This window comes from Anser cygnoides, chromosome 7 (assembly GCF_040182565.1).
Source record: "Anser cygnoides isolate HZ-2024a breed goose chromosome 7, Taihu_goose_T2T_genome, whole genome shotgun sequence".
Classification (NCBI taxonomy): Eukaryota; Metazoa; Chordata; class Aves; order Anseriformes; family Anatidae; genus Anser; species Anser cygnoides.
The window spans coordinates 23,311,827-23,339,472 of NC_089879.1; the positions used below are offsets into that span (position 1 = coordinate 23,311,827).

Genomic DNA, 27,646 nt, shown 5'->3' on the forward strand with positions numbered 1-27,646 from the left:
AAAACATTAAATATATGTATTATAATTTAATAGCTATCACACAGTGGGATTCCAACCAGTTGATATATTCAATCATTCCTTCTTTGACAATTTCAAGTTTGGACAGTTGCTATTATTCGGTGTTATTTCAGGGAAGATGGATGCATATGCACAAAAATCTTAACACTAAACCAGTATCTCACAGCTGACTCCAAAAACTGTGGAGTTGGAAGGTAATTACTTTCAGAAGATGATGCCTTAGATAATATTTTCATTCATTCATTTTCAACCCTACTACTTTATAGCAGTGCTCTAACTCATTCCAGTACAAGAGCTCTCAACCCAGGCCCAGGTGCCAGAAAGGATCTGAGCTGCTGACACTGGGCATCCTTCGCCCCTTGGGATGAGCAGGTGGCACAGGTTTAAAAATGAGAAGAAAAAATGACCACACCATTATTGCATAATATGCAATATCCATACTGCAAATAAGAAAGGAATTTCTGGAGGTCAAACAGCATTAAAGGAAAAGCAACCTTAATTTTATGATGCTATCTGTTCAGCAGACTTGAAATGCCAGGAAGCCAAAGAATACCCCCATACTGCCACAGAAGAACCAGAAGGATGCATGCTACCCTACGCTTCTTCCCACTTTGTTCGCAGTCCCGGGTAGTCACAACCAGCTTTACAAAGGTCTTCCTATTTCCATGGACAAACTTTCTAACTTTTTTTTCCCCATTTTTATAAGGATTGAGGATTTTTCTCCACAACTGAAAAAGTGCTGGAAGAGTGAGTTCCTCTGTTTTCTTTTGCATGTTTCAATTAAGACAATGAAAATATAGATGATTAGAACTAAAAGCATACACTCGTGGGGCATTTTCATTAATAGATGTTGGTGACTTCACACAAGATGTTTGCACTGGATTGAGAGGTACCCAACAGTACTGTGTTAGTCAGTACTTGCACTGCAAGTTTTGAATTTATATTTATATCTGGGCAATACAAAACAAGATTACATGATTGTGAAAATGACATTTTTTCTCACAGCACTCAATTTCCACAGTGTTGCCATTAACATAAATAATACGTAAAGCTAATGTTAAATAATTCTGGGTTTTCAAAGCCCTTGGGAACAATTATGTTAAATATACAATGACTTAAATGACTGGATTTCTTCAAATTTATATTCACAACTCTTTTCCGATCATGGCCTGAAGTCTTCTGCTAGTGTCCTTGATCACACACAAAACCTTGCTTGTTCTGGCAACCAAAAGCCTCCCCACATTACCTGCAGGGAGATATTGCTGACTGCCGGATGCTATTATGATTTCTCTATTAAAGAACTCTGAAAATAACTAGCAGTGAGCAGAAGGCAGGGTACCTGCCAGCTAATGCAATGCTGTCAAACATATTTTTTTTTTTTGGCCTGGCTGTAAGAAAGCCATTGGTACACAGCATTATGTCCTAAAGTGCTTCCTCTGCCATGTCTTTCACTGCAGCAGCACATTGATTTACCTTAGGATTGGAAGAGGGAGAGCAGAGCATTCATTCCTACCCTTGCCGTGGCATGAAATCATTTTCTGTGACCTCAGGAGGGGACTGAAGGAAGTTCTGAATCAAGGACCAATAAAGGTAAGTTATCTTTGTGTTCCTTCTCAATTCGTGACAATTAATCTGTATCTAAAGCTATGTGTGTGTGTGTTTTTTTTTCCCCCTTTTGTCTTGAATCTTCAGCAGACACAGAGCAAAGGAACAGGTTGAAATTCCCACACCACCTCCACCTGCACAGCCTTGGAAGAGGGACTGGGGCCATCGCTGCTTCTCTGCTGCAAGACAGAGCAATTCCTTTGGTGCCAGTGGTTCAGCAAGGCAGGCTTTTCACAGGAGAACAAAACGTACATCGTTACACCTTGCCAGCACTGATGGCACTCACCCCAGGGGAATGGAAGAATGATGGAGCCAGTTAACTTTAGCATGTGGTTCGAAAGCCAGCAGTAAATTGCTTCCACCTTTAAATTGACCTGGATTAGGGGAGCTTAGGGAAGCACAGGAATTTGGCACTGTTTTTTCCCCAAAGTAGGATTTGCTAGTAATCTGCTATCTGCATCTAGAAAGAGCCTGAAATTTTTAACATGTCCTCTGGGAGAAAAAGAACCACCTTCTCTGATTCCCCTTGCTCTCCAGCTCATTTTCCCTTCTGAAGCACGATAAGCTCGGATCTCCACAGTAAGCCCATCTAGGCAGCAGGGGGTTTCTGGGGGTAGCATCAGTATTGAACGTGGCTGACAAAGCCGCTGGTTTACTACGACTAATCAATCCGTAACGCATCCCAAACCATGCTACTCCACCAGCTTTCCCTAACCCATTTCAGCCCATTAAGTCCTGGGGATTTTTGACCAGACACTGCAATTTGAATCTTTCCCACCTTGTGTTACAGGCCCTAGATCACTGCTAAGTGTGCTCAGGCAGCCCCAGCAGCATGGTGCTTCCAGGAGGTCTGCGAGGGCAGCTCGCTGCCAGGTCCTCCACTTGCTCTGCACGGTTACATGGCAGCCTAACGAGAATGAGCAATGAGATGTCAGCCAGGAGCCTCGGGGGTTTGTCTGCAAAGAGAGCAGATAGCTCATGTATTTTAGACTGCTCACTGAATAGGCTGATAAGCAGACAATAGCCATCAAGCAGATGGGAAATTAGACAAATGTAATTTAGAAGAAATATTTTGAAATGAAGATGCTCTCTGTAAGTTTAAGAAATGTAGGTGTCTGGCCAGGTGATGAGGAACATTAGTATGTGTACAGTTACTTTCCAGGACTACTGTTCAGGAGAGGACAGGTGGAGGAGTTCTGGGCAGCAATGCAGATTTGCACCCAGACTGATCAACAGCTGGCGTTCAGTGCTGCGTGCTCAGCACAGCTCAGATGCAGGTGGATAGGCATCACCCCAAGCTACTTCATTTACATACTATACCTCAGCAGCAGCAAAATATTAAAAAACACAACTTTAATAAATGATTATATACTGACCTAGAACTACACCTGTGAAAAATAACCAAATGAACAGTATTCTTGATTGATTTTTTTCCTACCTTTGGAACTGAACTCCCATTCAACCTTCAGCATAGCAAGTATTGACAACACCGAGAGAAGCCAAATGAAGCATTCCAGGTGATCACAGCACATGCAATTGTTAGATAAGACAGATACACATAGATAAGATTCAACCAGTAATATTCAATTCAATAAGATTCAACCAGTAATAGTTTCTAAGTCTCTTTTAGTACAGACAAATCATCACCCACAAATAAAAGAAATTAGTCTCTCGCCGCCATTAATCCTGGTCCTATTTAACAGTATTAATATTGCACATTAAAACAACTGACGAGGCCATCCTGAAAGAAATGGCAAATACGCACTAATGTTGCCAGCTCACCTGCACTGTTCCAGGGTCATGGTTTCGATGTAATTCAACATGCATTAATGGCAAATGACATTAACTTGGGGATGGCCTAGTCATAGTGAACACAATTCAACTGCAACTTTTAACTCTTCGCATTTAATTTTACTGAAAAATATATGGCACAGAACTATTTACTGAATGCTGTAATAAAAGCGGTACAGTACTAAGTAAATGTACATATTCTAAAAGACTATATGATCCTTCTTTTGTACGGTCTGTGTAGGTGGATGTTGTTCTCCAGCTCTTCTTCTGAAGGGCCAGCTAGATAATCTCCTTTCCTGCCTGGCCCAACACACCACCCACAGGAGCAGAGAAACTCCAACCCATCCTGCTGGAGATTGGAGTCACTGAGCCTCCAAGTAATTGAGTTTGGATGAGAGCTGGAGACCATCACCACCTCTTAGAAAGCAGACCAACATCAGAAGACACTTCTCACCCATCTGCTTTTTTACCCTTATACATATGATACCTCTGCAATAGCAGAAGATAAAACCAGTGACCATAGCTCTCATTTCTGCACATGCATCTATATTCTAACAATGGAGCCTGTAAAGTGAGACAATGTCTTTTAAATGAACACTTCAGCAGGTGACAATCTTCCTTCTGAATGATCATAATTTCACGGTGCCAAAGAGCTTTCTGAATTTGACTGTTTGGCTTTTGAATTCTGACATTTTCCACACATCCATTAGATTGCAACTACCCTGGCTGCTATATAATGTGCTTAAAATTATACTCCTCAGCAAAACTCATACCAAACCATCTTATTATGTATCATTACTATAGTCAGTGTGTCATTCCGAGCTATATAGATGTTCTCTGTGAGATCACATGTAAATTGGTCACGTTCCTCAGAAAAATTATTTCTGGATAGCTGGAATAAGAACCAAGAAACCGTATTTAACTTTTTGTAGCATACGCAAATCTACAAGCACAGACTGATCCTCTGCCATCGCTGAATTTTTCACCTTAGAGAGTTTGTTTGGCAGTCTCAATTTCACATTTCCTTCAGCAAGTACAACGTTAAACATGGCCATTGCTTTGGTTTCATCAGCTCCTGTCTTTCCGAAATATTTCTTTTCTCAAGGGCTAAGTCTGGGGGGGGCAAGGGCTCTTCCCCCCTTGCTGCCAGGTGTGCAGCCTGGCTGTACTCTGGCTTCACAGCTGGATTCAGTTCCCTTCCCAACCTAGTCCCCTTTAGAAGGAAAGCCAAGAGCATGCAGGGAGCTACAGGATGCTCAGAGAGGTTCTCCAGGCTACACGATCAAGGGATCAGGAGCATGGGGCACACCATGAGGTTTAGGACAGCATGTCCTACCATAAACGAGCACTCCGTATCTAAACGAAGTCTCACTAGTGGCTTACTCTTGCTCAGTAACTGCAATATAAATTCACTTTTGAATTTGGTCCTTCTTGCCAACCCCAACTACCTTTCCAAAGAGAAAATATGCTCATCTACAGCCTTCTGAACACATGTCTCTCCACGCATTTCTGGAGTGCTCTGGTGTAGAGATGTTTCCTGCACCGCTCGTCTTTCTGCAGTCAGGCAGAAACTGGTACACACGGTGGCACAAGGCCCTACAGAAGGCAAAAACTGGTTCAAATAGTGCACAGTGACAGTCGGCATGTAATTTTGAGTGTGACTGTGTCAAACTGAACTTCTGGACTCTCAAGCATAAGCCTGATACTTGCTATCTGCATCAGTAATCCTCCGAGCAATAGAGAGGTGAGAGTGAACCAAAAATTAAGAAGCTGATCATACGTACTTCTGCAGATAGATTATTTAAGGTTGGGAAAACCAAGGGAGAGGAAAAAGATAAAATAAAATAAATGGCAACTGATGTCCTGGGCAGTTTTGGTCACCGCATCCCTAACTAACAGAGCACATGCCATCAGGGACGTGCTGTATGGGGACACCTTTTGTTTCACCCAGGCTTTTCTAGCAAAAAGTATCTGCCTCCCTCCCTATTTAACATGTTTAGCCAAAAGCCCCATGTGCTGATACTTACACTTTAAACTTAAAGTGCTAACAAATACCATCACAATAAAAAAAGTCCATGTTAAATTGCTGGACATCAACCCAGTATTATTATAGGTGAGATCCCCCTAATGTACACAAAGCATTCCTAATGCTCAAGTCCAGCCCTGCCTGTTGTTAGGATGTTAAGCATAGCTGTTGCTCTCCTTCAGTCTTTGTCTACCTTTATATTTTCATTATTTTTTTCCCTACAACACTGGAATGAGACTGTAGCGAAGCCTGCATGGGGATGCTGCAGGTCAGGGTTGCTCACTCTATCAGCTGCACAGCAACATGGAAAAAAAAAGTCAGCACCTGAAATACTTAGCTAGTATTTATACAGATATATGCACACACAAGGTATTGTGTAAGTGAAAAAAGAGGGCAATGCTGGGAAACCAATCAACAATGCAGATCATGGCTGTAGTTTGTAGTTTCATAGAACTTTCAAACTAATAATTATAACTGGAAGGAGAAAAATTGAGAGAACCTTCTTAAGAAGCTGAAAATGGGGGGAAAAAATTGCACAAATGACCAAAGAATTATTTGCCATTGGTTCAGCACTAGAGAAATCCAAACAACATTATTTATATCTATAAACAAATGGTTTGGCTAAGCAAAGCTATATTTGATGCAGCAAATTATTATAGCCTCTCAAACTGTAATTTTAACCCTTGTTTCTGCATATACTATAACAAGAAATAACTATGCTATGAGGATAATGCTCATGTAGCTTTTAAAAAAAACAGTGTAACAGCCCACAGAAACATTTGAGTTTAATTCAAAGTTAGTTGTTTCAACTTTTAACAAGACTTACCACCATCATCATGTCTTTTCGAATTAATGGCATGCAATAATCGAGTTTATGAGATTAAAAATAAAAAAAAAAAAAGCACTGTCAATGACCATTTCAGCATGAGGATGGAAAAGATCTAAGCTAAAGTGGCAGAAACTATCAAACAACAAATTCAACTGACAGCCATTTCAGCTTTATTACTTATTTAGAGAATATTCATCTTCAGGAAGCCATACCAGACAGACACAATTTCCCATTCCACTCCAAACTAATTCTCACATCTTATCTTCCCCTGGATGTACTGGGATAGAAAAATGTGACTGTAGAAGAGGCTGATTTATGAGCATCTACATCTACTAAGTTTAGTGCTTGCTATTAGTTTCAGAAATTGCATCTCTGTAGAAAATACTAGCCACAGGAAAGATAAAATGTTTCTAGAAACTGTAGGCTACTACTACTACATCCACCTTAAGTTTGGGCTACTTTAGTTACGGATTGTGCTTCTCCATAATCCATTGGCACGCTGTAGCGTTCTTGTTGCTTCTTGAGTTTGGGAAGACTGAGGAAGGTAAGAGATTTTTTTTGCAAAAACAGATTTTAAAACCAAAGTACAAGCATGCTAATGAAATTAATGCAGTCTATAATAGAAAGAGTAAAAGTATTAGCACACAAAATCCAACTTAAATGGAAAGTTAACCTTCTCTGAAAGAGGCCGTATATGTTAAAAGGCAGTATTAAGGCTAGGCACTACATGCCTACTTTCTTACTTCTGTAGATTTTGCTATTCAAATCTAGACTTCCTTGAAAATAATGTCACCTTGCTGACTCAAAGGTGCTTACTGCAATCTCACATTTCTTTTCATTCCAATTCCTCATTTCTAAAAAAAACCTAAATTGTTCTAACAGTAACATATACTGACAAATAAAATAAACTGAATAAATTGGCAACATCTTTAATGCATGATGCAAGCACGAGATTCACTTTTTTCTCCACTCACACAGCCACAAGAAATTTGACTTCTACATCTAAACCAAACAGAAAATCTATTATAAAGTTTCTGGTACAGAATCACATTCAAACTTTAAGCAGAATCAACCCTTCTTTTATGTCTGCAGGTAAAATCAAGGCAGAAAAAGAGCCTGGGGTGACAGCATCCACGTCTCACACACCTTCCTTACTTGGGGCACTTCAGAAATCTCTCCTCTCTCCTTGGAGCTGCAGCTCATTACCAAGTTAATATAAAAACATTTCTTAGGCCAGCTGTTGTTCCACACAGGATGAGCCCTTGGACCTCCCCATCTTTTCCCCCCGAAGGGTGCCCGTGACCTCTCTCACGTGCAGACGGGGCGGTGGGCTGCTGCTGTCAGGATGAGCGATGTGCTCCTGGCAGGACGTGGAGGCGTGCTGAGGACAGGTCAGAAGAGAAACCCAGCCTCACGCTTACCACCAGCTGCTGTCTGAGGGAAGGTCACAAGTATCTGCTGTCCTTGCAGCCCACAGGAACAGCAAATACATCTCCTCAGCATCACATTAGTCCAGGTAAGGAGGTTGCCTCTAATTGCACGCAGCTATTTGCTGAGGAACCACCTTTAAGCAGCAGCAGCCATCTGATGAGAACACTGCAAATTACACACGGTGTGTCTGGATTTATAAAGATTAACTCCAAAATTATCTTTCCTCCAAAACAAAAAAGGAAACTGTACTGGATCCAAGTGGTGTCCCACTTAGAGGGGGAAAAAGAAAAGAAAAAAAAAGAAAAAGCTTTGAAACAAACAGGATTGCACGGGTATGGATTTCCAGAACCATCTGACAGTCTCCTTCCTTGCCATCCGTCACAGTGGTAAAGGCAGCAGGGAGCAAATTAAGCAAAGGCTAGAATAGCACCCGCATCTAACTGAGGAAATATGGGCAGAAAGGACCTGGCACTGTGAGAACACTTACAAAAACAGCAACACGATTTAATTTTATATAGCCTTTAAAACTAACGATACAGCTATCTTGTAACTCCAATCCACGTTTCAGAACTGATACAGATATTTGCAGAAAAGACAGATCCCTATGCCTGAATGCACTCAGAAGAAATTAAAGCTCAGACCCCACCTAAACTGCACTACGTGGCTGCTCCTGGAGCCAGGAGCCAGGTTCAGTAGTCCCATGTGCCCTACCTTAGTCTCTGTAGCTGCCATCACGTTACACCATAATGAACAGGAAAATCACATCACAAGCGGGGAGTGGGATGGGACAAACAGATATCCAAGCCTTCGCAGCAGGAGATGCTTTGGGCACTGTGTGCTCCCTAAAACATGCACACTCTGCAGGTCCATGGCTCTGTCAGCTTGCCATGTTTGGTGTATAGGCTGGAGGACAAGTGAACACGACCTGGCACATGCAATTAGGAAGGTAGACAGAATGAAAAAAGCTTTATATTCCTGAAACTGATAATCCTGTTTTCTAGAAAATGACTCAAGATTTGCAAAATTCTTCCCCTTTACACACAAGCTAGGAATCCCTGACAGGACCTCACTGGAGGCAATGAAGCCAGCTTTGAGTAAATCACCATCCTGCTGAACGTGTTACAAACTGTTCTTAACGTGAGACATCATAAAGCACTAAGAGTTACAGCATTCTACAAAAAAAAGCGACAGGAAAAGTAGTGGCAAAGTTTGCTTCTCTACCTGTTTGCAGAAAGAGCATGAGCAGTTCATAATGCACAGCGTGGGGGTTGGCAATTTAATACATTTGTAACACTGCACCTTTTAAAGTAATCTATAAGTACTGCCACGCCAAACCACATAAAGGGCATTTTGTTGTTGGTGTTTTAACAGTGATTCTAGGATTAAAACATGGACATCTACCTTTGAAGAAGAAATCTTTTTTTCTGGAACAAGTCTCTTTTTAATTTCTCCTTGGAAGGTACCTTCTGGGCCTTCCTACTGTCACTGTCAGTATAAAACACTAATTGCACATGGGTAAACATCCACAGAGACTGATACTCTGCTTCCCAGGCACTATGTTAGCCGAGAGCTGTGTTTGTCTTAGGCACAACTGCACAAAATCATCACATGTGCTTCTACAGAGAGATGAGTATTGGACAAGGCACCAAGTAATTTTTTTTTTTCCAAGCCACATTTGTAAATTCTGGATTCCCGAAGCAGGTTATCCTCAGGACGAAACAAGGCTGCTAAAGATCCAGCAACCTTCTCATTCCCATTGTAAGAAATTATGTGATATGCATACTTAGTATCCCATAAACGCATTGAAAATATTTAAATAACTGGATCCCTTCTGTGTAGCAAACATTTTTTGTTTATAATAAAAATAAAAAATTGTATTTACTTGTCACACCAGGTTATTTTTAGCAATAACAAAGTAGCATATGGCACTGTTACCAGCATCGCACAACCAGTTAATTCTTATATGTGAAAAGAGGTGAGATGAAAACCATGGAAAAATAAACAACCTAAAAGCAATCCAAGTGAGACTCAGTCATAGGGGACTCAATCATAGTGTGCTAAATATGGGTGCTCCGTTCCACCAGCTAAGGAAAACAGATGGAACCAAGTGCTGTCACTTACAGCCTTAAAATACCTACACCACAATGCACCAGCAAATCCTTCAAATGGTATTTCAGATCCATTATTTTTATGCAGCCTTTTCAAAGCTTCATTATAAATTTCTTCTTAAACACAAAAATATGTTAGTTACAGGATAAAATCTACCGCACAAATAATTTCTGCTATAAGGAAGCAACAAAAGGTCAATCAAAACTAAATCGGGTTCTTCTAATAAAAAAGAAAAAGATCTCAGGCATCAAGTTTTTTTTCCAAAAAAAAAAAACAACACCATACAATCTAATGCTATATATATATATGGTGCAATCTAGCCAGGGACTATTCTATTCCTACCTTCTGCTATAAATTCTGAAGGCCATTCAACAAATCTGCTAGAAAATTCTCTGAAATTCCAGAAATGGGTTTTGTTAGTACTTCTGTAAAAGTAGTCAATATATATTAAAAGATTGTATTATGTGACACCTCTCGCAAAATAAATCTTCAGAATAGGATGGGGAAAATAATTATTACAAGAATTGTGGAAAGGATATAACAGATTTGTAAGTGTTCAGTGTGGTTTAAAGCAACCCAACCCAGTAATTATTGTTCTTTTCCAGCCAGTAACACCTGAGAAGAACAATGGCTTAGCCGTAACTGGATTTTTTCCACACTATTTATTCAAATTGTCATTTTGGAAGAACGTTGACTATATCGATACACAACCTGATTTACAGACACCTTCCACAGCCTGTCCACTCAAAGTCAAGGACTGTTCAGGTAGGTCAACCATCCCTGCAAAGTGAACATGATCTTTCACAATCAGCAACCTCAAGCAAGAAAAATCATTGTCCTGCATCCGATGACCATTCAGAGAAGATTAATTTCCCACACGGAAAGAACCTGGAGAACCGTGTGACAGTCCTGCACAGGATCGGGAGGATGCATCGCTCGTGCCAGCTTTCCATGAAACCGCCCATTACAGACGAGGATTTTATTTAGAGGGTTCTTCTATCTCCCAAGCTAAACAAAAGCTTTCTTTTTAAAAGACTATGATGTTGCACCCTTCCCACGTGCTAGTCAAAATATTCTTCCCCACCTACTACCACAGCAAGAGTTTTAACAGGCCCATTACTATTTTAAGCCTTACAACTCTGCTCAACGCCTTTTGCCACACAAGAGAAACAACCCAGCAATTCCCATGTATCTAAAGATAAATAGGTAATTACCAATTAGAGAAAAAGCATGAGTTTCCCCACACTACCTATGACAGGAAACTGCTTTGGGAAGATATGTTTTTTAGACTATACTAGTAATTTTTGATGAGTGTGAAGGCAGAACAGAAGAGAAACTGAAGTGACTGAAATAGGAACACTACTTCTCTTCCCTTCCCCCTAGCATCTCAAAACCAGTAAGGCAATATGCCCATGGGACAAACTATATCTAATAAACATGAAAAGTAAATTTTAGATTAGCAACTCTGTAAACCTCCTTGGAGTAGCTATGACAGCTAGTTAGTTCAATCAGCCTGGTTTTCAATAAACAGTCTTAGTTTCAGATAATGTAATAGCTCAGCTCTGGCCAGAATTAACAGGAACAGGCTGTGCCATAGACTTCAGCTGTCCGTCTGATTTGACTAATTTCCTAGGAGACAAAATAGCTGAGAGAACCTGCAAAAGAAAGAAAAGCAATGACAGGAAACAAAGTGACCCTGTGTTGTCAAAATGCTCCTCTGTATTTTCAAACACATCACATATAAATCAAGTAAGGAAAGCTTCGCTTCCAGTTACTTTATATTTGAAGAAAGCAGACACCAATAGGAGGGTCAGGGTGCAGCACAACTTAGTGCAGAGTGGGTACAGGGAACCAAAATTCGTTTGCCTGCTATCAGATTACCGTTTTGCTTGTGCTGATACCAAAGTCTCTGTTGCAGGCTTGAAATCTCGCAACCTTTTCCCTTTTTTGCTGTAAATCTTCCTTTGCTTTCCAGGGGAATGCTCACACAGAGAGACCTCTGCCCTTTCCAATATTTCTCGTGCAGCATTCATTTCAGTGCTGCAAACAGGAGATGTTAAGAAGAAAAAGCAGAGCCTCCCAGCAAGAAGGATGGGGAAGGACACCCCAACAAAACCTGAATTGTATTACAGCTTTGAGTTATTCACTTGAAGAAGCTGGAACTTAACTAAGCAACAAACACTGCTAAGAAACAATAAAGCTGCAATGTCTGGACACACATGAAAGGCAGTATGATTTCTGGTTTTGGTTGCTGGGTCTTCCATGAACTAACCACAGTTTGTACCCTACTACAAAGGGCATGTCTGTATTTCTCACTTCTTACACCAGGAAACAGACAGCTAAAGCCACTAAGCCAAACAAAACCATGGTACATCAATATGTCACTAAAGCCCCAAAAAGGCTGAGCAAGAACAAGAATTGTGTCAAACGTTTAAAATCCCTCTGCTTCAACTTTGAATTTCACTCTCAAGTCAAGAGGAATACAGCCAGAAAATGCCAGAGAAAGCCAACAACACTATTAGACCATGCTTCTCTTTGAAAACACGCCTATTTTGCACCAGACAGATAGAAGAGCACGTGTCTGTTCACGTCTCAAACTGGTTATATGTAAAGCCCTGCTGACAGAATCCTGAGAAATTTATTACTATTAACAGCAAAGCTTTAATCCTGACCTATCAGTGAACCACACAGCAACAAAATGTGTGTTTTGAAGCGGGGGGACACCAGTACTGCAGCTTTTCCCATGAGGAACAAAATGCAACGCGAAGGAAGAAATTGGCACATTACCTAAGTCCATCCTCTCTTCCTCAGCCAGGTGAACAATGTCACTGTTCTGTGGACAACAGATAATACAGAGCTTAAGCTGCTGCACCCCAAAGCCACACAGGACTATCTCACAGCAAACTTTAAAATTCGGGTCACTACTTCTAGTCATGCACCTGCAGCCATTTGGCTGAGCTGCTCCCAGTCCTTCCACCTCCAAGCAATTTATGGGACTTCACCTGCTAATTTGGCATGAGAAAGGACTCTTGTTCTTAAAAGAGTAGTGAGCTTTTCTCCAAGTTTTCTTCAGATAAAGCCAATCCTTTGCAGTCGTTGTGTCTTCACTTTGAAAAAGAACAGCAGTACCTGCAACTAGCATTGTCACATTGATACTCCCTTCTTTAATACGAATACACATTATACACAGAAATAAAAATAAATGCTAGTAACCATAATACAATTACTTGGCAATGCAGCTCTACCATTAACCTAAAAATACAATGAAAAACCGAGCAAACATGATTAATTTTACATAATAAATCATTTTACTACAGAAATGTAAGTACATATACATGCTCTAATTAAAACATTAAAACCCTTACACCAAGCTAAGCACTAAATATGTAATGAAATCAATGAAATAGCATTTACTCCTGGCAAATTCTCCAACATATCTAATGAGGTGAGAACTTGAAATACAATTAAATCCCCCATATTTTAGTAAAGGCTCTTAGCTCAGCATATCACCATTCTGTAGCTGTTAAATTCAGAACTTGCTAAAACCAAGAACTGAGTTTATTGGCACTTAGCAAGGCCTCTGGCAAAGTGTACTCACAAGGAAGGGAAGATAAAACAAGTCTCATCTCATTAGCAAACAGAAAATGCTTTAAATTTAATTTCATGATCAGAAAATACATTTGTTTTAAAAACTGGCATGGGAAAAAATCCTTTGAAAGCATGGACTATGTATCAGGGAAACTAAATGTGTAGAAAAAGCTGCAAGACACTGCATCGCTAATATGCATATACGTAATCGTACTACATATACATATATATACATATATATACATATACATATACATAATTGTACTACTAATTGTAGTGTATATGCATATCCTTGAAATCCTGTAAACAAAAATGAATCCATTTTTTATGTTAAATACATGCCAATTAGAGAAGAAAAGGCAGTCCGCCCATTAGAGAAAATAGTGAGTCAACTTGCTGAAAGTGTGTCTGTTATTTAAAAACTTATATATTTAAACAAGAAAAGAAGGATTCTGGGATTTCTTGCAGTCATCCTGTGTCAAGCTAACCCCAAACTCACTTTATTATAGCTTATTGCAGAATATGGCAGTAAGGTGATGGGTATCACTCCTCGACACATCCTGGGTACGTGCAGGTGGGCTCTGGAAGCAGGTCTGAACTCCCTGCGGTTGATACCAAGGCCAGCACAGCTGTAGCAGCACTCCTTGAGCTCAGCCTGCCCAAACTTTCCACTGTTGCAGGTTATTCTGTGACTGCCGTAAATGCATGCCAGTGCCGCCTGTAATCACAGCCCTCTGCAGGATGATACAGATGTATGCTCAGCAAGGGTCAGGAATGATTTCGTGAGATTATAGCATTGGAAAGCCACTTTAATAAACTTTAGAACTGTGTACGATCATACGGACAACTCCTTGCTGCTCTTTCAAACAAGGGTATTTCCTTGGCAACAAGGAAGTCATATAGGAAAATAACTTTTAGACATCAGTAATTTATTTACTTCCTAGAAAAGCTCAAGCTAATAAAGCATGCAGGTCTGACACGCCCCCCAAAATGCCCATTTTCTTCTGTTGAAATGTAGCGTGGCATGGTCACTGAGTGACTGTGAACGAAACGAAATACCCTTTATTGGAATTCAAGTCTCTGAGGAAATCACAGAAGGAGGGGGAAAAAAAAAAAAAAAAAAGAACTTGACTGAGACTAACAAAAACCTAGGGCAATGTTTACACATTGCACAAACCTATTCAGTCTTGGGGTCGAGTTCTTCCCAAAGCTGTGCAGTTCTGCCGTGGCTCCCATCGCTCAAGGTCCCTGCGGATGGCACATTTGTTTTGCTGCCACTGTTTGTGAGATTGACTTCGCACTGAGGTTCTGCTGAATTAAGTGGTATGATGTATTTCTGCAGAGACATAAATATTGAAAATACTACCCCTACTGAAAATTAATATAGTCTCCGAGAAGCTAAAAGTTATTCTCCTAGCTGCCTCTCTGTCTAGCATGTGCAGGCCATAAGTCAAATTATGGTAACTAAAGACCTTTATCATGTAGTGCATGAATACTGACTTTATAGAGCTGAATTATAAACTATGGATTGGAAATGACCTCAAGCTTCATGAAAGCTTCTGCCAAACCTAAAAACATCTTACCAGTAATTCAATCTGTTATGAACAATTCTGTAATAAAAGCTTCCTCACAGTGGTACTTGGTATGGAGTCTGAGAGACCAAAACCTTCCTAAAAATCTCTATATAGATGGAATTGGAAAGGTAATCTAATGTAACATCAACAAAGCAGGAACAAGGTGAGGAATTTAAAATCCAACTCCTTGCTCTTGATTTGGCATTAGAAGTGCTAAAGAATGTAACTTAGAAACAACTGATATTTTATCTCTACGGTATATTTAGTTAATGCTACAGCAGGCATTTATGAAAAATTAGTTCTTTATTCCTTCATGAAATCTTGACGCTAACCACCTAAACCACATCTACTATTTAGACGTGGTTACTTGTGAAAATGCCATTGCAGGAGTCACACTCAAATCAAGAGGTCAGAAAGGGTAAGTATATAGGGGCTTGAGGTGGGAAGACTTTCTCACCATCACTAACCACGTTCCATGGAAAGTCATGGAGAAATGGGCAACCACATTTGTAAGGTCTGCATGGTAAATCACTTTGTTTTCCTGTATGCTCTATAACCCGATAAACTAATCAAATACTAATGGGCAAAAGCTTATTTTCCTCACCACAACTGAAGGAAATCAGAAGATCTAAAAATCATCACTGGAATTCTAGAAAAATACAAATAAATGAAACAATACAGAATATGCATTAAAAAACTTTTGAAGAGCACTGCTGGAATTTGAATAAAACAAGCAAATCTAGTAGATCATTCTCAATAATTCAACTGCTTTAGTAAAACCTAGTGCCAATTAACTTAAACAGCTGCAGCAAGTCTCCACGGTGAAAAATGCTTTACTGTGATCCAGCACTCAGTTAGGTTACTGGCCAGGAATTGTCATGCACCCCTCTGGCTGAGGTCACATACTTCCAGCACAACTGACTGACTCCTTGACTTGTCTAAATACGAGCATCCTGCACCTGCCTCCTCCTCTGTCCTTAAACTTTGAACTTGGTGTGGCTTCGAGTTCGCTCCTTTGTTAAGGCCAGCGGGAAATGGATAGCAACAGATTGCTTTATCTGATAGTGGGTAATATCTTATTTCTCTTGTCTAAAGCCATCTTATTTGCTGTTCCTAGAGTGGAATTTTGCCAGAGCTCTGCCCGTGTCTTACTAACTTTTTCTTCCTAACTGTGGAGGCCTCTGGATCATAAGTTCCTTCTTAGCTTTGTACTGATACCGAGACACAATATTCAGTCACAGCACTGCACCTCTACCACTTCCAGGAATTTTAATTTTCTCTGATTGCTGGACAACGGAGTATTTCTGTATTACCAATTTCATGAGAAACTTCATACGTGTTAGATTATCAGTACATTTCCTCTGCAAGTACAGCCAACTGACCAGATGACTGGTATTTTGATCACCTGCCGGCATTCATGCTCCAATCTATCATACATATTGTACAGATATTTTCAGTTATTTGATATAAATTTATAATTAGAGGTCTGGGATAACAGTTACTGGCTAAAAGTTCCTCTCTTAGGGAACAGCTATAGATCACAATTCTGATATTACAGCCATGCATGTACAGATGTAATAAAATAATAAAACATGTGAAAGCGTTAACTGTAACTAATGAAAATGTAACAAGGTACAAGAAATGCAAATGTTGCAGCAATTTGCAAGTTTGCCTTCTGCAGAATTCAGTATCAGCAGTACTATTATTGTCAAACCTCAAAGAAACTTTACTATTAGAAATCTGAATTTCTGATGGAATGCACACCTTAACTTCTAGTGGAATTTACAGCTCATACAGATTGCCTTTCTACATTTCTAATCCAAATCTTTTCAACTTTTCCTTTTGTCTTTAGCAACATCCAACTACTAAGAGAAAAATGTGGGACTGAACACAGGTCAGGGCACCTGAATTACTGCTTGCTCTAGGAAAGTAACTTCTCAGTGTATTACTGACCGCAGATGGCTTGAGACACCTGTGGCTAGGTTACAAAAACCTCATTTCTAACTTTGGCATTAAAATGTGTAGGAGGGAAAGGGATGCTCCTAATGAATGCACTTTTTTCATTAACTGTTGCAATTAGGCAGCAATCAGCACTCAGCTGACCGCAGGGCATTCCTTTGATGGAGCACTGCCACTTAAACAGGAATGTATTATGCATAAAGCATGTTTTACCTAATGTACCTAATGTAAGCGAGCCTTCGGACAGCCATAAAACAGTTAAATGCATGTAGCTGGCTCCCTCTCCAGTGCTCTCACCTACGAAATGAGGCTCAGGTCTCATCTTTTTAGCCAGACAGACCATTAATTTTCCTAGGTGTTTATTACCCGCATGAAATGTCCTATTCCTCTGGTATCAAGTGTTTTATATCTGTGGCTTTGCCTGTGTGAAATCGGTGAGATGACCGAAGACCTTGATATTATCCTGATGTTATTACTCAATATGACATCTCTGTGCCTTGGTCTCTTGAGCATAGTGAAAGGAGTTTTATAGTCAATTTTGTTGCCAAATAAATCAAGCCATAATCCCTTCGCCACTCCAAAATCCATGATTTTTTTCCCCAGGTAGTCTCGGCACCAAAAGACATGCTATATGACTACCTACTAAACTTCAGACTTCCAAAGTAGATGATGAATTATCACAGTTTATTAGACAACTCAACTTGCTATATATGCCAAATCACATAATATCTTGAGATCTTATTCTTAGATTGTCTGCAATTTCTGAGAGTATGCTCTTTTCCTAAAGACCATGTTTCTAATGTTAAAAGCTAAGTGTGACAGTTTTATCCGTTAACTAAAGCATAAATTTTCTGAGAAGCGACAGGTGGCCATATGTCATATTAAATTGGTAGTAAATCTTTTCTCCTGGTGCACTCAGTAAGCTTTGTTATATATGTATAACTTCAGAAGAGCAAGCGTAACAGCACAGCAGCGAATACTTCATCTATACAGTGTAAGTTGCTTTTCCTATTTTTTTCCACCTTTTTTTTTTTTCCTTTTTAATACATACTCATAAGCACTTCTTTCCCTGCAGTGGGAGGTCAGTCTCTGAACGCTGTCACTTCAAATAGCTTAGCTCACAGCTGCAGCTTAATTTCACACTCTTCCTTCATATTACTCCCAGTCTAACTGGGACCGTCTTTGTTAGCATCTTACTTTTAGCCTTCTATCAACTGCAATAATGTCAAGGACAATTACGCCTTTCATGCCATACAGCACATTCACACTTTGTTTCCTTCTCCCCCTTTTATTTGCATCAGCTATAAAATCGCTTTTCATCTGGAGGCACTGTTCAAAGAGACGTAAATGAAAGTATCCAGATAATTTTGGAACACAATTTGGAGCAAAACTTTGCTAACGTTATTCTTGATCTCTTGTCTGTGATCCTTTTGAATGGAGCAACATTGCAAGGAGGCTTTTGCTCTGCATCTAACATGAGGACTGAGAACAAGGCTGTGTTTATGAACATGACTCACTCATTTGCTGGTTTCTTCTCCCAGAATATAGCATTTGCTATGCATTTGGGAAGCAAATACTATATTAACTTGGTATGGTAATGGCTTATGCTCTACAATCAGACATACATTTAGCGCTCAGCATTTGTGAGGCACAACAGTATTTTTACTCCTTACTGAGCCTCTGCACCTGTTTCATCTCCTCTGGAAACATGTCTCCGTCCATCCCTTTAGACTTCTTACTGTGCCCAACCTTCTCTGCACTGCAGGATACACAAAAGCTGATCTGTAACCTTCTTCCTGCACCCAAGGCAGGATTTGCACTGATTTCAAAGAAAAAATCCCTTTTCCTCTTGGAGGCCAGAAATAAATACAGCAAGTATATGTGTTTTGAGTAAACTAGCTAATGATAGAAAGAATGAAGAACTAGTAAATAGGAATTGCAAAGCCAGCAGCAGTGGTTTGACTATGCTAGAAATGCTCTGATCTGAAAGGGAGCTGGTTTGCAGGCACAGAAAAGGGCTGGGCACTTGGCCACTCAAGAGCCCAGAGGACTTGCACTCTCAGGCTCCCCATGGACAGCAGATTGAAGGCACAGCCAGTCTGCACACCTGAGCAGTCATCCCCAGCTGCATACAGCATAATAAGCTGTGGAGGAGGAGGAGGAGGAGGAGCAGTAAGCCAGAACTGCAAGCTGCAGAGAAATGCACCCCACCGCAAGGAACGGTGCTCTGGTGGCAAACGGAAGCAGCCAGGCTCAGCCAGTCACATCACTACTGAAAACCATCACTGTAAATGCAACTGCTTGAACAGACAAGTCCACCCCTCAAACAGCCTTTCTGCTTCTTTGGAAATACTCTGAAAACCTACTGGCAAGCAACTTAGCTGATACAAAAGTAGGGCTGCACTTGTCCGCAAAAGGAACTTTTGGATACATGGAAACCGAAATGAAAGAAATATGCAAATCGAGCCTTATCTCTACACCCATATGCTTACAATGCACACACTCATTTGCCTTAGTATTATCTACAAATGTCCTCCAGTAAAGCTCAAAGCTGATGCCACACAATTAAAATCACATCCGTTAAATTGTATGAACCCTTTGTCCTTGATAACATCAACCTTGCAACACCCTGCTTTTATTTAAGGACACGATTTTTAAGCCCACAAATAAACCCATCTGCCACTTAGCTGTCATCAGTCAGAAGGTGATCAGCCCAGTTTGCCCTATGAGGAGCTCAAGACAGATGTACAGACTGCCTCTTGACCACAGCACCAAGAGTAAGGCAGAGCAGCACTCAGTTTACCCATCTCTTAGAGTCTCCCAGTCTCCTCCAAATACAAAAGCTCTGCCTCTGTCAGTATATCATAGCTAATCCCAGGGTTACTCAACCCACCAAATACCATGTCAGCAGTGGGAAGATCCAAAGGGAACACGCTCACGCTGTCCAGTCGACACTATGCGAAGCACAACTTGAATCTTCCTCTGAGAACACAGAATGGAGTCGGAAAAGGCAATAGCCTAAATTAAAAAGTGCTGGAACATGGGAAAATAAAAAACTGCGTGAGATAAGCTGAAAATGAGGCAACAAGTAAGCCTGCTCACAGATCTGGTATGAATGACAATTACTTGGCAGTACTGTATCCTCGTCATGCCATCTGAAAAGCAACTCTCTCTGAAAATAGTGAACGTACTTGATTGCATTTAATTCTTGCATCATGTAGCAGAGAGACTACAAAGTAGGGAAGAAATGATGATAAAAATTATTGTCATCATCTTAATGATAGCGATTAAAGTGACAGCTACCTAAGTACAGAATGCAACAGATTTCTTCGCAGAGAACTTGCTTTCTTTGAAGACTGTCTTCTGAAACCAACCTAAACATTTTTTCCTCGATTTATTATATAACTTTGCATGAATACTAGCACACAAGAGACCCCCAAAAGGATTCAGAAGCTTCTGAATCAACATCTATGAAACATGTGCTTCCATGTAGTTTAGGCTTATGCTAATGAGCCAGCTGAACTACCCTGTCTGTAAAAAATTTCCTACCAATTGTGTTTCTCTCTTCTCTAACAGTGAATCACAGCACTGGAAATTGGCTGTTTGCTTTCCTTCTCTTACGAAGTAAACTCTCAAACACATCTTAGCTTCCTCTCCCATGCTATATGAAAAGGTTAGTTCCAGAAAATAAGAGGGGACGACTTTGATCTAACCATTTCCCAACAGCATTCTCTACGGGACCAGTCACCAGGGGTGCATGAAGCAAGGCTGCGTATGCAGGCAGGGCAAACTTCTCTGTCTAACCAGCTCTGAAAATGCCAAGCACATGGCTAAGAGAAAAGTCCTGAGAGGAAACAAAGGCTAAACGGCAGTTAAGTTTATTTTTCTTTAGTCATTTTCTCAGCTCTGTTTTTTAAATAAGTACATTTCATAACCTTTATAAACTTCAGACATAGGAGTTTAAGTAAACCTAGCTCACCGCTGGGACGTATGTCACCATGAACTGGAAAATTCAGTTATGTGAAAACCCCCTAATGTTTAATAACCTTGACAGCAGTTACTGTCCAACTGAAAACATAGTGAACCCAGGGGAGATGGTTCATTCATCTGACCTGCAAACACAGCTCTCAGCTGTCCATTTTGGTTTTATTTGCAGACAGTCAACAAGAAAAAGACAAGGTAATTTCCATGGCTGAGTGGACTTTTTTATAACTACTACCTTCAAAGGACAGTCAGTCCAAGAAGTGATTTTTCACCACTCTAAAACGTTTGTGATTAATGGAAACACAATTTTAAAAAAGAGAGACTGAAAGGGAGTTAACTAAACTGATCCCTACCATAAATAAAAGGCACACCGCAAAACCTGAATTCACAATCTTTATAAAATACTTTGACCAAATACTTTCTACCTCTAGGTAAAAGACATCCATTGCTCATGAAAATAATGAAAAAATGTAACACACGATAACACATACCACGTCTTTTCCCTTTAGAAAAGATCACTTATAAGTGATCATCACATATTACATCACATCAGTATTATTATATTGACAGGACAAGGGGGAAGGGTTTTAAACTAAAAGAGGGGAGACTTAGATTAGAAGAAAATTCTTCCCTCAGAGGGTGGTGAGGCACTGGCACAGGTTGTCCAGAGAGGTTGTGGAGGCCCCATCCCTGGAAGTGTTCAGGACCGGGCTGGATGAGGCCCTGGGCAACCTGATTTAGCGGGTGGCATCCCTGCCCATGGCAGGGGGTTGGAACTAGATGGTCTTTGAGGTCCCTTCCAACCCAAGCCATTCCATGATTCTATGATATTAGAGAGCCTCCCCAATAGCTATAACCCCCAGCAACTTTAAAAGGTATGAAAATACTTACACCTTAAATATATTCTTTATGTAACCCACTTTGAAGTATGTAGTGTGAAACTTAGCTAACGTCCCAGGCAAGCTAGTAGCTCTATAGAGCTGACCTTACTTGAGTAAATTCTACACCTTACAGAATATACATTTGCCATACATCATACAAAAATCATCCCAAAGCCTGGTGTCATAATGAAAGAACATCAAAAGCTTCAATAAATCTAAAGCAACAGTAGGTCACACACGGTAACTTGCAGAAATTATTTCTTGTAAGAAATCTACCGGAGAGCAAAACTACTTAACCCTTGAATTGCAGACACGAGTAAAGGTTAGGACCATGTAAAAAGACAACTTGCACTTATCTATGTCTATACAACCTGCTGAAACAGTAAAAGTAAGTGATCCTTGCAGGGAGTTGGATAAAGACCACAAGAAAGACCAAATAAAAGATACAAAATAGAAAACCATAGCAGTAATAACATAAAGGTGTGAATGAGAACAACTGTGCAAGGGAAGGCTTCCCTTTACATCTTCTCAGAGCTGTTAAGACATGAAAGGTGAGAGAAAATTCTTCCCCTATTTAGCTGTACAGCTGTTAAACTGAAGAAGCAGGGGAAAAAAAAAAAAAGAAGCACATTGCATTACAAATGTAGTGTCAAGTAGCTAAGATAAATGAAGACCAAATAGAGTCTCACTTTGTATACCTAATTGGATTCACTGCTTTCCCAAATAACTGGCACACTGGACTTTTCACAGCAGGAGAACACAAGTCAATAACATAGTTTAGTCACCTAAAAATTACGATGATCAGAAGACCATTACAAAGACTTTATAACTGCAGCAAAAGACAAGCAAAATTATTCTCAGCTCTGTAGACTGAGTCATGTAACAAAAGATTAGGAGCTGGCTCCTAGCAAGACAAAAATGGGAGATGAGGTGGAAATTGTATTGTTGAGAACGAAATCCTAGAGGTGAGGGGTCAGATGAGTGTGAGTGCTTTTAGAAAAAGCAACTGACTGAAAAACAAGAGGTCACGTACTGAGGTTTTTAAATGAACTAACCTACAAGCAAGTGCATAATTTTCTCAGAATGGGTGGATGGCAAACAAACCCCAGCAGCAGCAGATAGCCATGCCCAGCCTGTCTGTGAGTGCTTCACAACCCCACAGAGAGCACCATCAGAAGGGGCAGTCTGTAGCTCAACAATTCTGGTTTGAAGGACAAAAAAAAAACAACAAAGGTTCATAATATTCTCTATACTAGGCTCCATCTCTCGCCTCTGTACATGAAGAACAACCTTTTCATAGGAAGAGGTACCAGCATGTGGCCAATACTGAGGGGAAAATGTCATATTGAGGGAAAACATACATCCTATCTGATACATATCTATTGCACACTGAGCATGTAATATAATTCTTTCACTGCAGCCTGAAAAAAAAAAAATGCTTCACTATGTACCCAAAATATTTGAATACATCACTTTTCTATTTTCTGTATTCATAGAAAGGAAAAAACTGATCTATGATCCACTTACCTTGAAACAGAATACTTGCACATTTTCTGAACTATGCGCACAGCTGCACAATGTTCAAGCTCTTCTCTAGTAGCCCAACATCTGCTTTATATTTGACTACTACATGTGACACCAAGTAAGCACATTCAGTGCATTTCATAAAACCAATATAGATTGAAAATGAGTACCTTATCTTTACAGACATGGTGATCTTTCTCCAGTGGGATTATTGAATTACCCTATTTTACCTTATCATTTTCACTTTTCTAGTACTTCACAAAATATTCCGAGATTTTTTTCCATTATCTTCCATGGAAATAGAGTTCTGTATTGTCTTTACGTATTTGGAAGATAGGTGTTCTCTGAATCAAACTGTGCCTGAAGTGAATAAAAGCCTATTTGGATTTTTATCCTATTTGGATATTGTAAGGTACCTTTTTTAAAAAAATAAATAAATAAATAAACAAATAAATAAAAAAAGAAAAAAGAAAACTTGTCACTTTTAAAAAATATATTCCAGTTCAGCATAACGAGAATATCATCATTGCTCCTACTATGCCTTAGCACTGAACTAATTAGTAGACTCCCAATATCCAAATCTAATTATCATCAGAGATAAGGCACATTTCTCCCATTTTTTCCTACTGTCTTCAGGCTACAGCACTGCATGGGACAGTGAAAAGACCGCCAAGGGCCTGCACAAAGCCACAGCCAATGCAGCATCCCCGAGGGGACAGGCAGGGGACAGAGGTGTGGAACAGACCTCCCCGGGCCACCAGGACAGGACCCTGCCACTACTCACCATTCAGAAGATAAATATTTCCTAAATTTACAAAGCTATACATACACACACATATATATACACACATACAGAAAAGAACATTTTCTGTTCCTATGCCTTGCCCCAATTCCTCCTAAAACGGTGTTTGCAAAGCTGATTTTGATGATGACCTGCACATAGTTTCCACCATAAATGGACTATTTTCACTCATCAGTTACCACACCAGCCTTGGATCCCAGATCAAATCATCTCTTTCACCTCTAGAAGTTTACAGCTTATCACACCACTGCTCCAGTCAGTTTCCTACTCCCTGAAAAATACTCAGTCATTATCTTTTGTTGGTTTATGAATAATTCCTCATCGGAGAAAGTACCTAACACTTCACCGAAGTCCAAATGGAGTAGACCTACAGAAATGTGTACGAAATGTGTTGAGCTTCAGGCATTTCCAGTTATGTTTACCTCCACCCAGCTCTGAATTCCCCATTGCTCCCTTGCTCTCCCTGACATTACAGGGCTGAAGTTTGTTTCTTTCATTTGCTTTGGAGACCAACTCCCCCAAAACCACCTCTTTAAAATAAAAAGCACTGCTAAGTATTTTAATTCCTTGAATTAAATCTGAATATGATTCTGAGGCAACAGTCCACACAGATGCTTGCAAACTTTCCTGCCTGTACTTAGACTGCAAGTTAGAAACAGATTTTCATCTCTGGCCTGAAAAAATTCCTGTTCCTTCCACTTTCAATTTCATCTGATCCCTTCAGCTGATGTCTGAATTAACCAACGCTCTCAGTTTCTATGAACACAACCCACAGATAAGGAGGGCACTTCTATTTTTAGGTGAAAGTAATACAAAACAAAGCAAGAAGAAACACAAAATCCAGTAATATTTTGTTCTTTATGTTCAGTCTTTCTGCTTTGCTTTCTCTAGTCTAACAGAAGCAGAGGAATAGCAAATAGGAGTTACTGGAGACTCAAGATACTGTTCCCAAGTCCCAAAGAGGTTTGTTCTAAAGAATTTGCCATTTCCAGTATTTCTTTTTAACTCAAGCAAAGTGACTAGGTGTAAAAGCATACTCTGTCAAGGAAATTCATGCCAAATAATGCTCTCAGCACGGGAAAAAGGAAACATGTCAATAATGATCTAAACAGAAAGCATGAACGGAAAGTGTAAACAGCAATGGCAAGCACCTGAACAGCAAATCATTTCTATCACAGATTTTGTTCAGGACCAAAACCCTTAGAGAAAAATGCGTGAACATTGGAGAACGAAACTTGGCAAAGTTTGCTGACCGGAAAAAAGGCAGCCGGCTCTCAAACACAGTGAAGAGTGTTCAAAGGTACTCACTACGAGAAGACAAAATCCTACAAGGGAAGTGACTGATGAAGAGAGATCACAGCAGCAGTTCCCCTGCGGCCTGTGGAGAGGCCCCTGGTGGAGCAGGCTGTCCCCCTGCAGCCCATGGGTCCCACACGGAGCAGATCTCCACGCTGCAGCCCGTGGAGGAGCCCCCGGTGGAGCAGGTGGATGTGGCCTGGAGGAGGCTGCGGCCCATGGAGAGCCCCCGCAGGAGCAGGCCCCGGGCCGGAGCTGCAGCCCGTGGAGAGGAGCCCACGCAGGAGCAGGGGGTCTGGGGGGAGCTGCCGCCCGTGGGGGACCCGTGCTGGAGCACTTTGCTCCTGATGGATGGACCCATGGTACAGAGCCGTGTGGGAGCAGTTCTTGAAGAGCTGCTGCCTGTGGGAAGCCCTCGCAGGATAATCTGAAGAGGGGGAGCAGGAAAGTGGTGTGGTATTCCTGAGTTACCCACCGGTATTAAAAGCCCCAGCTACACAGAGATTAGCATACACCAACAACTACACCCAACAGCTGGTATTTGGTATGTTTCCAGAAATGTTAAAGATTTATGGATTCATTTACAGATAGTTGATTTTCATAGGAACTACTCATACACCATTTGCTGTCACTGGCCCATGCCCACCTTGGGAGTACAAATAGTTTCCTCTGCTAAAGATAATGCAAACCCAAGAAATAGCAGATGTTCTGGATACACTCTGCAAAACATCAGCTAGAATAAGTGTACAAGTATATTCCATCACACAGTAGATGTACAAAAAACTGATTAGGGATTGAAAAAAAAATTAAGCAAGGTAGATGAGAGGCCCCCAGAACAGCTGCAGGAAGGCTGCATTGCCAGCAGACAGCATTCCTCCGCTAAATGGAACTGTAGACTGGACACACATTTTAGGAAATAAGCAGCATTTTCTAAAAATCCCCTAAGAGAGAGAAGACCTGCACGGATTTGGGCAACTCACTTGAAAAGGTCTGAGACGAGCTGAGTCCCCAGCACACTACACTGCCTAGGCCCCGTGACAGAACACACCATGAAACACGATTTTATCAGCAACAGCATACCTTAAATGAAATGCACAGGTCATCACGGCAGCTCATTGTACCTCAGAAACTAACCAAACACTGCTAATCATCAGGGCATCTATTTGACATTTATATTCTTTTTTGTGTTAGACATGCAAGATATGTAAGGATTTGAGGGCATTAAATATAAGTCAATGTTCTTGTTAGCTCATTCTTCCACAAAGTCAGAATAAATGTATGCAAGGGATGTTATCAGCATCAATATCTGGCTCACTGCCACAGTCTGTTTTATTATAATAAACAAGTGGATTATTCAGAGTAGCCTGTTTGGAGCCTTTGGAGCCTACAGATAACAAAATGTGGAAGCACCTGCGGGGTAAGTTCCCCAAGTAGAGCACCCACTGAGGGTGACGTGACGGGTGACCTATGCAAGCAACTCACTGAGAAGTCCGGCCCCTGAGAGCAGATCCGTATTTTACCCTCCTGACTGCAGTGCTGAGGTGTCGGGGGCATTTATCAAGAATCGTATGATAAAGACGCGATGCTCAACGTGTTTTTAATGAACCCCCCAAATAGAAGGACAGTTTATAATGACTTTCATAAGAATCACTGTGCTCATTACCACTGATGGTACATTTCTCACTGCCATGTGTTTCCTGAAATTACTTCAATGTATTTCTCCTGGTTTCCAGTTTTCTCCCATTTCCTGATGTTATGCCTGTTGTTTCAGTACGCATATTGCTAGCTTCTTCATATGAAAAGGTTATCAAGTTATTCATAAACACTTATTTCTCCAAAGTTGTTCAATATCTTGCACGAGATGCAGATGGAGTGTTTATGCATTTTACCAATAATAAACGAAAAAACGACAGCAAATGAGAAATAAAACTTCTTGCCGAGTGCCCAGTGCTTATGTACATTCACATGAAAATTACAGATAGCTTTAGTTCTCAAAACTTGTGTATCCAAAATATGAGATCTTGACTTTTATTTCACTTAACTACAGTTAGTACCATTATTAATTGTGAGCAAGCTTAACATGATTAATTAGATGTAAAATGTTTACTGAGTAGGATTTGAAACAATAAATTTACTTCATTAATTTGTAGTATATTTTATTTTTGAGTTATTATAATTCAAAGTATTTCTATCTACTCATTATGAGTGGAAAAAAAAAAGACAACATAC

General features: G+C 40.3%; 1 protein-coding gene and 1 long non-coding RNA gene across 15 annotated transcripts in view; one reads left to right on the plus strand and one right to left on the minus strand.

Annotated features, from left to right (window-relative positions):
* Positions 1 to 27,646, minus strand: part of PCDH15 (protocadherin related 15) — a 738,695-nt gene that overhangs the window by 486,523 nt on the left and 224,526 nt on the right. The gene's annotated exons all lie outside the window — the stretch shown is intronic.
* On the plus strand, positions 8,515 to 11,957 carry LOC106030382 (uncharacterized). Its single transcript, XR_007165399.2, has 3 exons — positions 8,515 to 8,646; positions 10,415 to 10,574; positions 11,785 to 11,957. It is a non-coding gene; the product is annotated as an uncharacterized lncRNA (long non-coding RNA).